Here is a 12,009-nt window from a genome sequence, read left to right as displayed (position 1 = left end):
AACTTAGATGCGCTTTGTCCTAGGACAGTGATTTTTCAACTTCTCGTAAGAGCATATGTTGAGCGTGCTGAGCAGATACTGAGCGCAAGAGTGTAAATTTTTTTAAAATTTCCATTCGAATATTTCTTTTCGTAAAATGAGGAAAATTCAGCTTTTGAATAAAACCACGTAACAAAACAAAGTGATGAAGTTGCATTTATTCTTTTTTTGTTTTTCCAGCGGTTTTACGCAAACTTCGGAATTTCTGCCTTTATTTTTAAGCGGATTTCGAAATTTAAAAGTATTTTTTACACGGCTGTTTTTATTGATTATTCATTTTCAAATCGTTTATTCAGAGTGTCGCCTGAGTTTACTTAATACAGCTATCAAACATTCACTGATTTGAGCTGAAATTCTTATTTTTTATGTTTATCTTGATTCGCAGGTGTAAATAACACTTCTCTTGAGTTTTTTTTTCGACTGTATTTAGCAAACCTGAATGAAAATTGAAGTTTTCGGAATATGGGTGTTTTTTATGCAGTTTTCGGGATTTGCCTTGTTTGTTATGCGCTACGTATTCCCCGTGTCAAAAGCAACTTTAGGGTATTGAAAAAGTTCCAGGTACGCAATTTCAATAGGTTGCAACAAAGATAAAAAAAGGGATTAATATGCTCAAAATTGGGAGAGTAATCCTGCAAGCACATCGATTGGAAAAATGTTGTTGTGTTGTAATAATTTCTTTGAAACTGCAAAGGTGGCAGAACAACCTTTATATCTCTGCTTCTACTTTCTGTTTGTTCTCCAAAATCTTTTCATGAACTTGAAGCTACCTTCCGATTTCGTAATGTGCACTTCTGCATTTCTTAGCCACCATATGATGTACATGACAAATGCGAGCAACGTCTCAGACAACGTCGTGACTCGAGCGTACAGCGACTCGCTTTTTAGGCTACCATTCGGTTCTAAAATATGTGTTCGTCAATGCTATATCTAATACTTTTTATTGAAAAAACTTTATTATTTTTATTGAAAAAATTTGGATCGTATAAAATTTTCGAATTTGAAGTGAAGTAATGTCTAGCATTTTTATAGCTTATTGCTTACTTTTTTGTTAGATCAAAAATAAACTTTTGAGAAAAAATATTTTTCTCAAATTTAGCAAAAATTAGAAACACCCTCACCATCAGTCACAGCTTTCGCGAAGAAAAAAAACGACATTGGTTGTAGCAAACAAACGCAAACAAACAGGGAAGGAATAGGGAAAAATTCCACTGGCACCGCGTTAGAAGAAGATGGTACACTGGATACTGGAAGGTTGAACTGCAAATCGAAAGTAACGAAATTTCCTCGTGCTCGGTCGAAAATGGTCCAAGATGTGTTGCTGGCTTTCGGGTAACCAAACCGCGAAACGGGCTTTCGATTGAATGTTCTTGTGTACATTTGTGCTCTGTGATTTAGATAAACACAGAAAAAGAGTGCTCTAGATACCTACCGGGCAAACCATAGACTGACAGGGGAAGGGACGAAAAAATCGAATTACGTTGAAAGTATTTGTTTTTCAATTTAATTCATCATATTTCCCGTGGATGCTGTTTAGGACAGCTGCTGTGCTGTATGCGAATAGTACTGAGGATTGCTTTTTTGTCTGTCTATTTTTTGAACCGAAAGTGCAGTTTATTTTCCAATGTAAAGACAACATCGACAAATAGACTGCTATTTAACATTGAGAAGTACACAATCGTAAACAAAAACGTAGCACTTTGGTGGTGTAATTTACATTAAGATTTGGATTTTACGTATAAGAATGTAATATCGAAAAATAACTTTGTGATATGCAGCAATGTTTGTCGTTTTTTGATGATGTAGGCAACGAGTTATTCCCTCCACTAGTACCAAATTTGCTATGTCATACTATCTATAGCTGCCGTGCGCTACCCTATATACCGGTAAGCAGCACCTGGGAGATAAATCAAAATCCGTGGAGGAATTTGCGCAGATTCGTTTAATGGTTTGCAAACAAGGCGAACTGAACGCGGGAAAAATATGGAAAATTGAGCGAGACAAAAAGAGCTGACGACAGTCGAAAACGAGGAGTCTTTCAAGATATACGGCGGTGCACAAATATTTGATGATTGTTCTGACTCTTTCCTGTCTCCTCGTACCTCCGTGCAAGCTGCCAACCGAAGAACAAGTCGTATTTTGTTCTCAAGTGACATATAAACTCTAAGTAGCTGTTGGAATAAGAACTACAATGACATTGTAAGCAAGACTATTAAAATTGTATATACTCGCTTGTTTTACAATAAAAATCAATGCACATCTATATACAAATATCAAGACTTGTATAGTTCGAGTTTATTCCTAATGTTTGCTTTTAATTAAAATTCAATTTTTATTTATTAAACGAAAAACCGCACTGCGTTCGGAGCGATTCTCAACCCCTCGATGCACTATAAACGAGCGTGTGTTATCCTTTTTATTATACGCTTTGTTTGCCTCCGGGTTCACTGTAAATAAATTCCGCTGAAATGGAACATATTTTCCAACGTTTGTGGTGTTGTGGATAATTTCATTGGCTATGGTTTACAATTGCGTTACAAGGACAATTCGTAACCAGTCACTCTGAATCGATCGTAGCGCTTCATTTAATAAGGATTCGTATTGCCCGATTCCCGCTACCCTTTCCAACCTTCATTAATAGAAATGTGACTGACACTTGCGTTGAAATGCTGTTTACCCCAAATAAATCAGCGTTTCGCTCAGGTTTTCAGGACAAGATAGGCAATCGACAAATTGAATCATAAAATATCACATTGCAAACAAATCAATGTGCCACCTGTCACTGAACTGGACAAATTGATTAACACGTATCCATAGTTGGTACACCATGAAGTACACCAATTGGCCTGATCAACCTCGTGCCCACGTTGTTGGTTAACAGACGAGAGTCCCCACCTGCCTTTGCGCCGGGAATTGTTTGCCGAGAGAGAATATGATGAATATTTTACAGGAAATTGACTTTTGTGCCTGGGACAAAGTTGATCTGTTTGGTACGACGAAATGGTTCACTGCAGCGTATGCAATTTTCGGCATCTTTCTACATTCCCCATGCGTGCAGTAGCAGCAGCAGCAGTAGCAGCAATGTGTATTGCACACACTAAAAAGTATAATATGCATCGTATGCTTTTTCCCCTGCGCGCTTTTTCTGGGCAGCGATTTCGGAATGACCGGAAAATATGACTCCGCGACCTCACCTCCTTCCACTTTGGTTTCATTGTATCCATTAAATTTACGTGCAATTCAATCACACAAATCCATTTTAACCTTTTTTTGCGTACAAGTAAAATCTACAAATTAGTGTAATTGCATTAAAATTTCATATATTCAAATATCAGAGAAAACTGCGCTGAGTTTGTCTTGCTGCTGGTGGTACTGCTCTCGGTTGGTGTTGCATACAAGGTTTCTTTTTTTTTTGGTGAGTTCGGGAACTACATGAAATTCAGCAACCAAGGGAAGATACTGTGCGCCAAACGCAGCGCCTCTCTCGGCAGAATTGTCGCATCCGTATCCCCAGTGACCGTGCGGACGGTGTTTTTGATTTACGTTTTGCTTTTTCGTTCCATTCTCTCTGTCTCTCCTTGATTGGCCCCTCGTTGTAATAATCCTTAAGCTTGAGCGGTGATTGTAAAAACGCTTCCAGTTGCCGGGCCAAAAGGAAGATCCTCGGAGATTTTGACACGGTCGATTTCGCATCGCAGCCGTGCAATCCAATTCGCAAAGCCACTCTGGGGAGATAAACGATGTGGATTGTGTAACAAGGACGGTACTGTTCGACATGGTGGAACATCAAAAGCACTTTCAGGCAGGGGGCGCGCGTTTTGATTGGCCCAAGAGGGAGGAGGGCATTGTTGTGTGTTGTTGAGGTGATACGTTTCTACTGTGATTGAAATTGGGACGTAGAATCGTTCTGTCGTGGCGCAAATAGCGTCAATTAAGTATTTCAATTAAAAGCATCGCGAATATAACTTGCTGTACATATATGCGCTTGGGTTAGATCATTGTAGGAGTATGATTTTGCAACATAATTGGTCAGTAATGAGCTACCAACGTGTGAATTTACTACTGTGCGGGAGTCAATACACCAATTGAATTGTATACTTTTTAAGCACAACTTTTAAAAAAACAAAATACCGAAGATTTCTGTGAAATTCGTTACCTCTACAAATTTTTCTACTACTTCGCGCTTGCTATTTTAAATTGTAAACAATCACAATTACCATATCATATATTCTTATCTTGACATGAGCATCCACATCTAATCAAATTACAATTCCGTATCGCAATCGGAATCGGTAATTTAACGCTATTATTGTCAGGTGGGCGCAAACCAGGTTAATTAATTCACAACGATGTTGGCTGTTGTCTCTGAACAACAATGAAAATTATAATTACTTAATGTTCATGAATTCTTTCGGTAGGTAGGTGTAGGAAGCCGGTCGTTTAATTTCATTATAGTTCAACTAAGTTTCTACGGACTTTCTCTCGTGGAAAAAGGTAGTCCTTTGCATTACGTTTTTCACTGTCGTCTATATTTTCCTGTTCCTCTTGTGGTAATTATGTGGAAATGATGCAGTCTGATAGTGCGCCTAACTGGAACCATATTTTGCTGTAATTTATTCATGTGCTTTCAAAAGCTAAAGAACTCGACCGATTTCAATTCGCTGCACAATTAAAAGGATGAAAGTTTTTCTAAATGTAAAATTATAAAATGTTTATTTGTTATGCTCTGCAAGATTGGATTCTTTCAAAATCGATAAAACTTTTCGCAAGGTGAGCGCTAGTTGTGCAGTTGCCACGCGGTAGCATGCTCATAATGTACATTCGGAAAAGCCAATCTTCATTAATTATTTATTGTTTGACGATCGCTCGGAATTATTGTGATTATATTTAAATAATACATTAAAATTTACCATTCTGCATCGTCGTTTCGTGTCAGAAGAAATGCTGTTGCTACGGTTGGAACGTTTCGTTTTCAGCGATTATATAATTTAGTTTCTAGCCTACGTGCTAAGAAGAAGGGAAACAGTCATGAAAAACGATTTGTTCAAAACTAACAAAATAATTGTTTAGTATCATTTCTAATGTTTTTCTAGAAACTTCAAAACGAACAGTACAATAAAACTAGGATTTGTATTGTGGAAACTTTTAGCAATAATTTACTCTTCGTTTCTTGTGTAATCAATACTTCATGAGCAGAATTTGGCAAAACTTTCCTGCTGCATCATCAGTGTGAGCGCATTGTAATCAAAATAAATAATGAACGTAAATTTTGGGATTTATTGAATTATCATCATTATCAGTGCGGTTTAGTACTCAACGCAAACAAATTGTGTAAATCCGTATAGGATACCGTAATGAAGTTGGATGCACATTCTAATGCGGATGTGCAACAATGCAACGTCTGCTCAGGAACCTCGAGCAATTGATGATAATGCAATTTTCGGCTCCAAAACAGTGGTTTCAATTTTGTTTATTGAGTGAAGGAAAACGAATCAGCAACATCATCAATGACATCAACAGGAACAGCGGCAAACATATTCTGTTTCCTATCGGCGCTCGGTGTCTGCATCCTGTTGTAGTTGTGAATATTCAAAAGGCCGTGGATGCGCCTCGCGTCCGGATTCGTTGCCAATTGGTTCGGGTGAATTTTTCACTTGGTGTACTCTTTGTTAAGATGGTGCAATTGCACTCATGCCATAACGCAATTAAAAGAGGGCAGGATATTTTAGAAATTTAGTCTGGAAATGTTCGGAAAAGAAAAGTTGATCCCTTTGTTTAAAGCTAAAACCTATTGAATTTTATCATTTGACGCAATTTGTACTGAATCTTTGTTTTATTAGGTATAAAAAATCAAAAGTGCATAGCTCGCAAATTTTTTGTTCTCAAATTCAAAGTAGGTACATGTAGCAATTTCAACATGGATGATTTCAAACATTTTCAATTGATCCTACATACATCCAAAGATTGACCCCGTGATTAGCTTACTGCAAATACATAACGAATCAGTAGTTGACTACGTTCAAACTCAGAAGACAAATTGTTTGCAATGATTGTTTTTTTTTGGAATAATAACATCCTCACCGTTTGGCTTTCATGCATCACCTTGTTTCCAAAAATATGCATATTGGGTGGTATTCTGTCTTTATGGGCTGTTTTTCCAGAAGCCGGAGGTCGCCATCTTAGAATTCAAAATGATGTCCAGAATCGATTCTTGGCTTCTATGCATCCCGATTACGAAAATACCCATATTTAGTGGTATTTGATCAGTTTCGGCTCTTTTACAGAAACCAAAAGTCGTCATTTTGGAATTCGAAATGGTATGTGGAGTCAATTTCTGGTCTCTGTGCATCATCCTTATTTTGAAAAAAAAAAAAAAAAAAAACACTGGGTATTCGGCCTTTTTTAGCTGTTTGCCAGAAACCGGAAGTCGCCATATCAAAATTTAAAATGGTGTCTCTGCTCGATCATTCACTTCTGTGTACCATTCTGGTTCCAAAAAAACCCAAATGAGGTGGGAATCGGTAATTTTGGGCTGTTTTTTGGAAACCGGAGGTCGCCATCTCAAAATTCAAACTGATGTCTGAGGTTAATCATTACGATTCCGGAGATACCCATATTGATACCACCCAACACTTGGACACTATCAGCTGTTTTCCAGATACTGGGAGTCGCATCTAGAGTCCATTTCTAGCTCTCGGGCATTATTTTGATTCCAAAAATGGTATGGTGGTATTGGGCCATTTTCAAATGTTTTTCAATAAACAGAAGTTTCCATCTTGGATTCGAAAATAGCGTCTTTAGTCGATATTTGGCTGCTGTACATCATCCCTATCATTTTAGACTGTGTTTCGTAAAATTGGTTGAAATCAGGGCCGGATTTAGGTGCTACGAGCCCGGGGCAGATTTTTTATGAGGTCCTCTTTTCTTAAAATATTTAGTGGTAACGTGCTGGAAGGTGCAGCACGAGTAAGAAAAGGTCTTCACTATGGCTGCCCCAGGACAAGTGGGGGCTCGAATAGAGAGGCCCTGGGCATTTGCACTCTTTGCATCCTCGTAAATCCGGGTCTGGTTTAAATATTCGTTTTATTTGCATTGAGACCCCCTCCCCTCTCCTCTCCTTCAAATTATAGAAAAATCCAAACTATCAAAGAAACTTTTTTGTCCTCAAAAACTTCCACATGTCAAATTTAGTTTTATTTGCTTCAATAATTCCCGAGTCATGCAGAAATAAGTGTTTGATTTGTATAAGAGCCCCTCTTCCAGAGGAGCGGAGGATGTCGAACCGCCATAAAAATATTTCTTGCTCCCAATTTTGTTATATTAACTTGCTAAGTTCATGAGTTGTGCAAAAAATTTTGTTTCACTTGTATGGGACCTCCCCTTCCAGAGGAGGGAGAGAAGTTTAACCATTATTTAAAAATTATTACCCTTTCAAACATCTCATGCCGGATTTAGTATTATTTACTCGATAAGTTCTTGAGTTATGCAGAAATTTGTGTTCGTATGGGCCCCTCCCTTCCAGAGGCCCCCGGCCCCAAAAACCCCTACATACACAATTTTCACGTCAATCGATGTCAAATTACTACAGAAATAATTTTTGCTCCCAAAAACATCACGCGCCAAATTTGGTTCCATTTGCTTCATTAGTTTTGGAGTTATGCAGAAATTGGTGTTTCATTTGTATGAGAGCCCTCCCTTTCACAAAAGGAAGGGGTCTCAAACCATCATAGGAACCTTTCCTGGCTCCAAAAATTCCTACATACAAACCGGTTCAGTATTTTCCAAGTCTATATGGATCAGACAGACTGACAGACAGACAGGACTGCATTTTTATATGTTTAAATGACATTTTGTATAAATAACTTAGGTAGATGAATTTTTTTTTTAAATCATACTCGCCAATTCAGCACGACTCATCGTGCGGCACTTACAGGGTGCGGCAGGAAAAATTGCGACAATTCTAATAATTCTAATAATATTCTTATTATTAATTAAAACTTTCAGTTATCTTTATTAGGCTCTTTCAAACAAATTTAATTTATCAATAACATTTTCGAGACAATGACCGAAAGCAGAGCATGCCATTCGAACGTAGTCCTCCGGTATCGACGACCAACGGGCGCGTTATGACAGACTCTGAAGTTTTCAAACCAAGTTGTTTTGCAAGCATGTGCTTCACAGTACGCCCAAATCGCATAATCCAACGAGTTAAGGTCTGGACCGCTAGAGAACCACAACCCTTTCGGCCATAACTTTATGTTTTCCATCACCCATTGGGTCCGATTTGACGTGTGATATGGCGCTCCACCCTGTTGAAGAACAATCTATTGATCTAAAGAAAACTTGGCCTTCAATCAAGAAAACACTACCCGGACGAACACAAAAGATTCACATAGATTCTCTAGGATTCCTCACATTGGATTCCTAAGCGTCCTTGAAAAAGATTCCTGAAAAAGAATCCTCAGGAATGCCCTGTATATGGCTCTAGGATTCTTGAAAAAAGAATCGTGAGTGGGAATCCTCCGGATCGTGTTTGCGATTCCTTTCACGATTCCGTCACCGAGTTATAGGTATCCTGGGGATGGATTCTCTGCGTGTTAGTAAGGGTAGGTTCTTTAAAATAGCGAAAAAACTAAATTCTTCGAACAAGTCACTTGTAACACCTTTACCCGATCCGTAATAAAGTATTGTATCACTAGTGCAAGTCCTGTATGATGATCCTTCGCAACGTTTTTCCAGAAATATTGACTTCTTTGACATGTTTCCTGATGGAACTTATCGGGCTGTGAGGAATCTTTGCGTGGACCAGTTTGACCATGCTTAGCGTACGTGCAAATCGCATACCTCCATTTTCTGGGTTTCACTGCTTAGAACCATCCTGTAGAGACCTCTCGATGCAATAAACTGTGAGCGAATGACATCTCATCACCCTGGAAACGTATTTCGGCGTTTTCTGGGCGAGCAGTAAACTCGTAATCAGGGCGGCGAAATTCTGGTCAAACCTGGAAAATCAGGGAATATCAGGGTAACAGAAAAACCCCGTGACACAATTCTTTTTTTAACGGATTTTCAGCGCCAAAACGAATTTTTTCAGCATGAAAGTCTAGTACGGACTTAACTGTTTGGTTTCCCATCCAAAAAAATTATCAGGAAAATAGATGTTATATTTCAGGGAATATTAGGGAAAATAAGGGAATTTATTTTTGATACTTTTTTGTCACCATGCGTACTTCTTTGGCGTCTATTTTTTTTAAATTTGCAATAAAATAATGCAGCACTTGAAGCTTATACAGTCAACAGAAAAAGTCATTAGTTACACGAATTAACCCAATATTAGAATTTAAACATTTTTGCTTTTTTTTAGCCGTACCCTGTAAATGAATGTAAAAGAAGTGCAATTCCACTAAAAATGAGCAAAAAATTTACTCGACAATTTTGGATTTGGCTGAAACTGTATCGACGTTTCTATGAGCAAAAGATGTAATTTTGTGTTATTGGTTTAATTTTTTGGAACACGCCTCATTTTCAAGAACCTATGGAAAAAAACCTATGTTGGGGAGGTATGAGGATGATTACAAATATTTTTAGAGCCAAAACCGGTTTGTTTGATCGGTTTTAGGCAAAGTTGTAAATTGAAATTTTGTTTTTCTGAAAAAAATATATACTCTGATTTTTTTTCAAAGTTGAAAGAAAAATACAAAATAATTATATAAAAAAGCCCATTAAAAAAAAACTAATTTTATTAATGGAAACTACAAAGGAAAACCTCAACATTAAAAATTGTCCAATCATGAGAAATGAAAAAAAAAAATAAAAAAAAAATTCACGGGGTAAATTTTTTTTTGAAGGACAAAATTAGCTTTGAAATAGACACTATGCCAATTAAACAAACCGTTTTGGCATAGTGTCTTTGGCAAAGTTGTATATAATAATCTTGTGCTTCAAAAAAAAAAAAAAAAATGCCGGTAAAAAGAACAATTAAAAGAAAAAGATTTTAAAACTGGGTTTAGAATGTTCCACTATATCACTTTTTTGCAGCGAAAAGAGTAAAAGAAAGTCTTGGAGTTGGTAAATCAACCTACGAGGGTTAGCTGTGAATCCATACCATACGCGAATATAGCACTAAAGTTCATATTTAACACAACCAGATTAGTGCAATATGAATCTATAACTTGTTGTCTTCAACAACGGTACAAAGCAAATACGGTCGCTTGTTGCTATTGTGTTCAATCCAATCAATTAGTCTATTCTCCAAAAAAGATTCATCCATTCTCTATAACGTTATTTCTTGTGGGAAAATGCAACATCAACAGAACTTCACCGCCTTGTCGGTGCCCACGAGATTTTAAAAGACGAACCGACGTCGACTGGAACATCTGCACCGTACTTTCATATTTCAGCACATCTGAACTGTTTTCTCTTACGGCAGTACGAACTGTTCGTGCATGTGCTTGATATCTACGATGTAGGAATTAAACAGTGCAAAAGACAAACAGAGTTAATTTAGACTGAAATCGGAAATCAAACAGTGCCAAACCAACCGTTAACATTTTGGCAAAATGCTACCAGGGTGGACATGTTTAGGGTGGTCGGGTGTCGTTCGGAATATTCCAACGTGCACAGGTGCCGACTTCTACCCTGTATGCCTAACTTCTTGCTGTATGTCGTTACGATATGTAAATTAAATTAAGACTACGCAATCATACACATTTAATAATCATAATTTATTGACTCTGAGCACACCGCGGATGCCAAACGCGCCATCCTACAGCACCGCTCTGCGCGCCTCGGAAAAAATGTCTGTCAGCATTCAATCGGTGAGACCTTAGTGAAAGGTATACCGCATCTTCTCGCCCAGCTTCCAGCCAAAAAGACGGCGCGTTTCCCGTTAAACGACATCGACGTCCGACGTCAGTTTGCGTGCGCTAATTAAATTGAGTGATGTAATTAAATGAGTGGAAAACTTCCTGGTAAATTAAACTTCTTTGTTGGCATTCAAATTTCTCATTAAATATCATAATTTGGCTGCTTGATTTATTTACTCTCACGTCTTCCGAACTCATTGGTTTAAAAGACAGCGGACTAAATCCGCTGGATTTCGGAGCAAACCAGATAGTGGTTTTACTTTGACGGACTAGAAATTCTGTTTGATGATTTTTCTACATTTTACGAGTTGAGAATTTTAATATTTCATACTTGATGTGATTTTAAACGTTTTTGAAACCTAAGTTTCTTTAGGACCAAATTCAATACTTTACTTAGTTCGTGACCATTGGACCTTAATGCGATTTTCTCCTCGCGATGGCTATTGAAAATATCTCTACGGAAAGTGCTTCCAGTAGTCATCAACATTTCTGACGGGATTTGTTTGTGCAGAATACATTTGTTTACATTTTAAGTAAATATCCTTTAACCGGTCATCGGTCGGTTGATTTCCGGTGTGCACTTTGACTTGTACATCTGTTTTGAATGTGGCACAGTTAACCTTTACATTCTCAGTTGAAGTGTATTAGGCTTCAAATCGTTGAGGAAAATTATTTGATTTTTGGAGAATCTTTTTAATTATATTACTTGAACGATACAAAAAGTGTACAAATTTAAAAAAAAAAGATAAGTTATCGATATGTAATTTATTGCATTATATAAATACTGCGTCAGCAGATTAATTTTGCAACCTGATTTTCACAAGAAAGTTAAAAAAAATAGTTGGAAAGTTTTGCATGTGTGAACAAAGTACAGAGCATAATAAAACTTTTTAATATGCTTGCGTGTGCATTTCCTAAATCTGAAGCTCCAGGTCTTGAGTTACTTTTATTGTTAATTACCAAGTAAGGAACATTCAATTATAATTATAGATTTTTTTGTTTGTTGTTCGATTCATTTTGAAAATCGAACATAACAACTTTTGCAACCACGTTTAGTACGTTTAGAACTAATGATCTGCCGAACGATTGTTTTTGTTCTCAATAA

General features: G+C 37.3%; 1 protein-coding gene across 4 annotated transcripts in view; it reads left to right on the top strand.

The window, feature by feature from the left end:
- Positions 1-12,009, top strand: part of LOC129726008 (nuclear receptor corepressor 1) — a 100,637-nt gene that overhangs the window by 81,484 nt on the left and 7,144 nt on the right. The gene's annotated exons all lie outside the window — the stretch shown is intronic.

This window comes from Wyeomyia smithii, chromosome 2 (genome assembly GCF_029784165.1).
Source record: "Wyeomyia smithii strain HCP4-BCI-WySm-NY-G18 chromosome 2, ASM2978416v1, whole genome shotgun sequence".
In the NCBI taxonomy this organism is placed as follows: Eukaryota; Metazoa; Arthropoda; class Insecta; order Diptera; family Culicidae; genus Wyeomyia; species Wyeomyia smithii.
The sequence above is the reverse complement of the archived record's forward strand: the minus strand, read 5'-3'. Positions and strand labels throughout refer to the sequence as shown.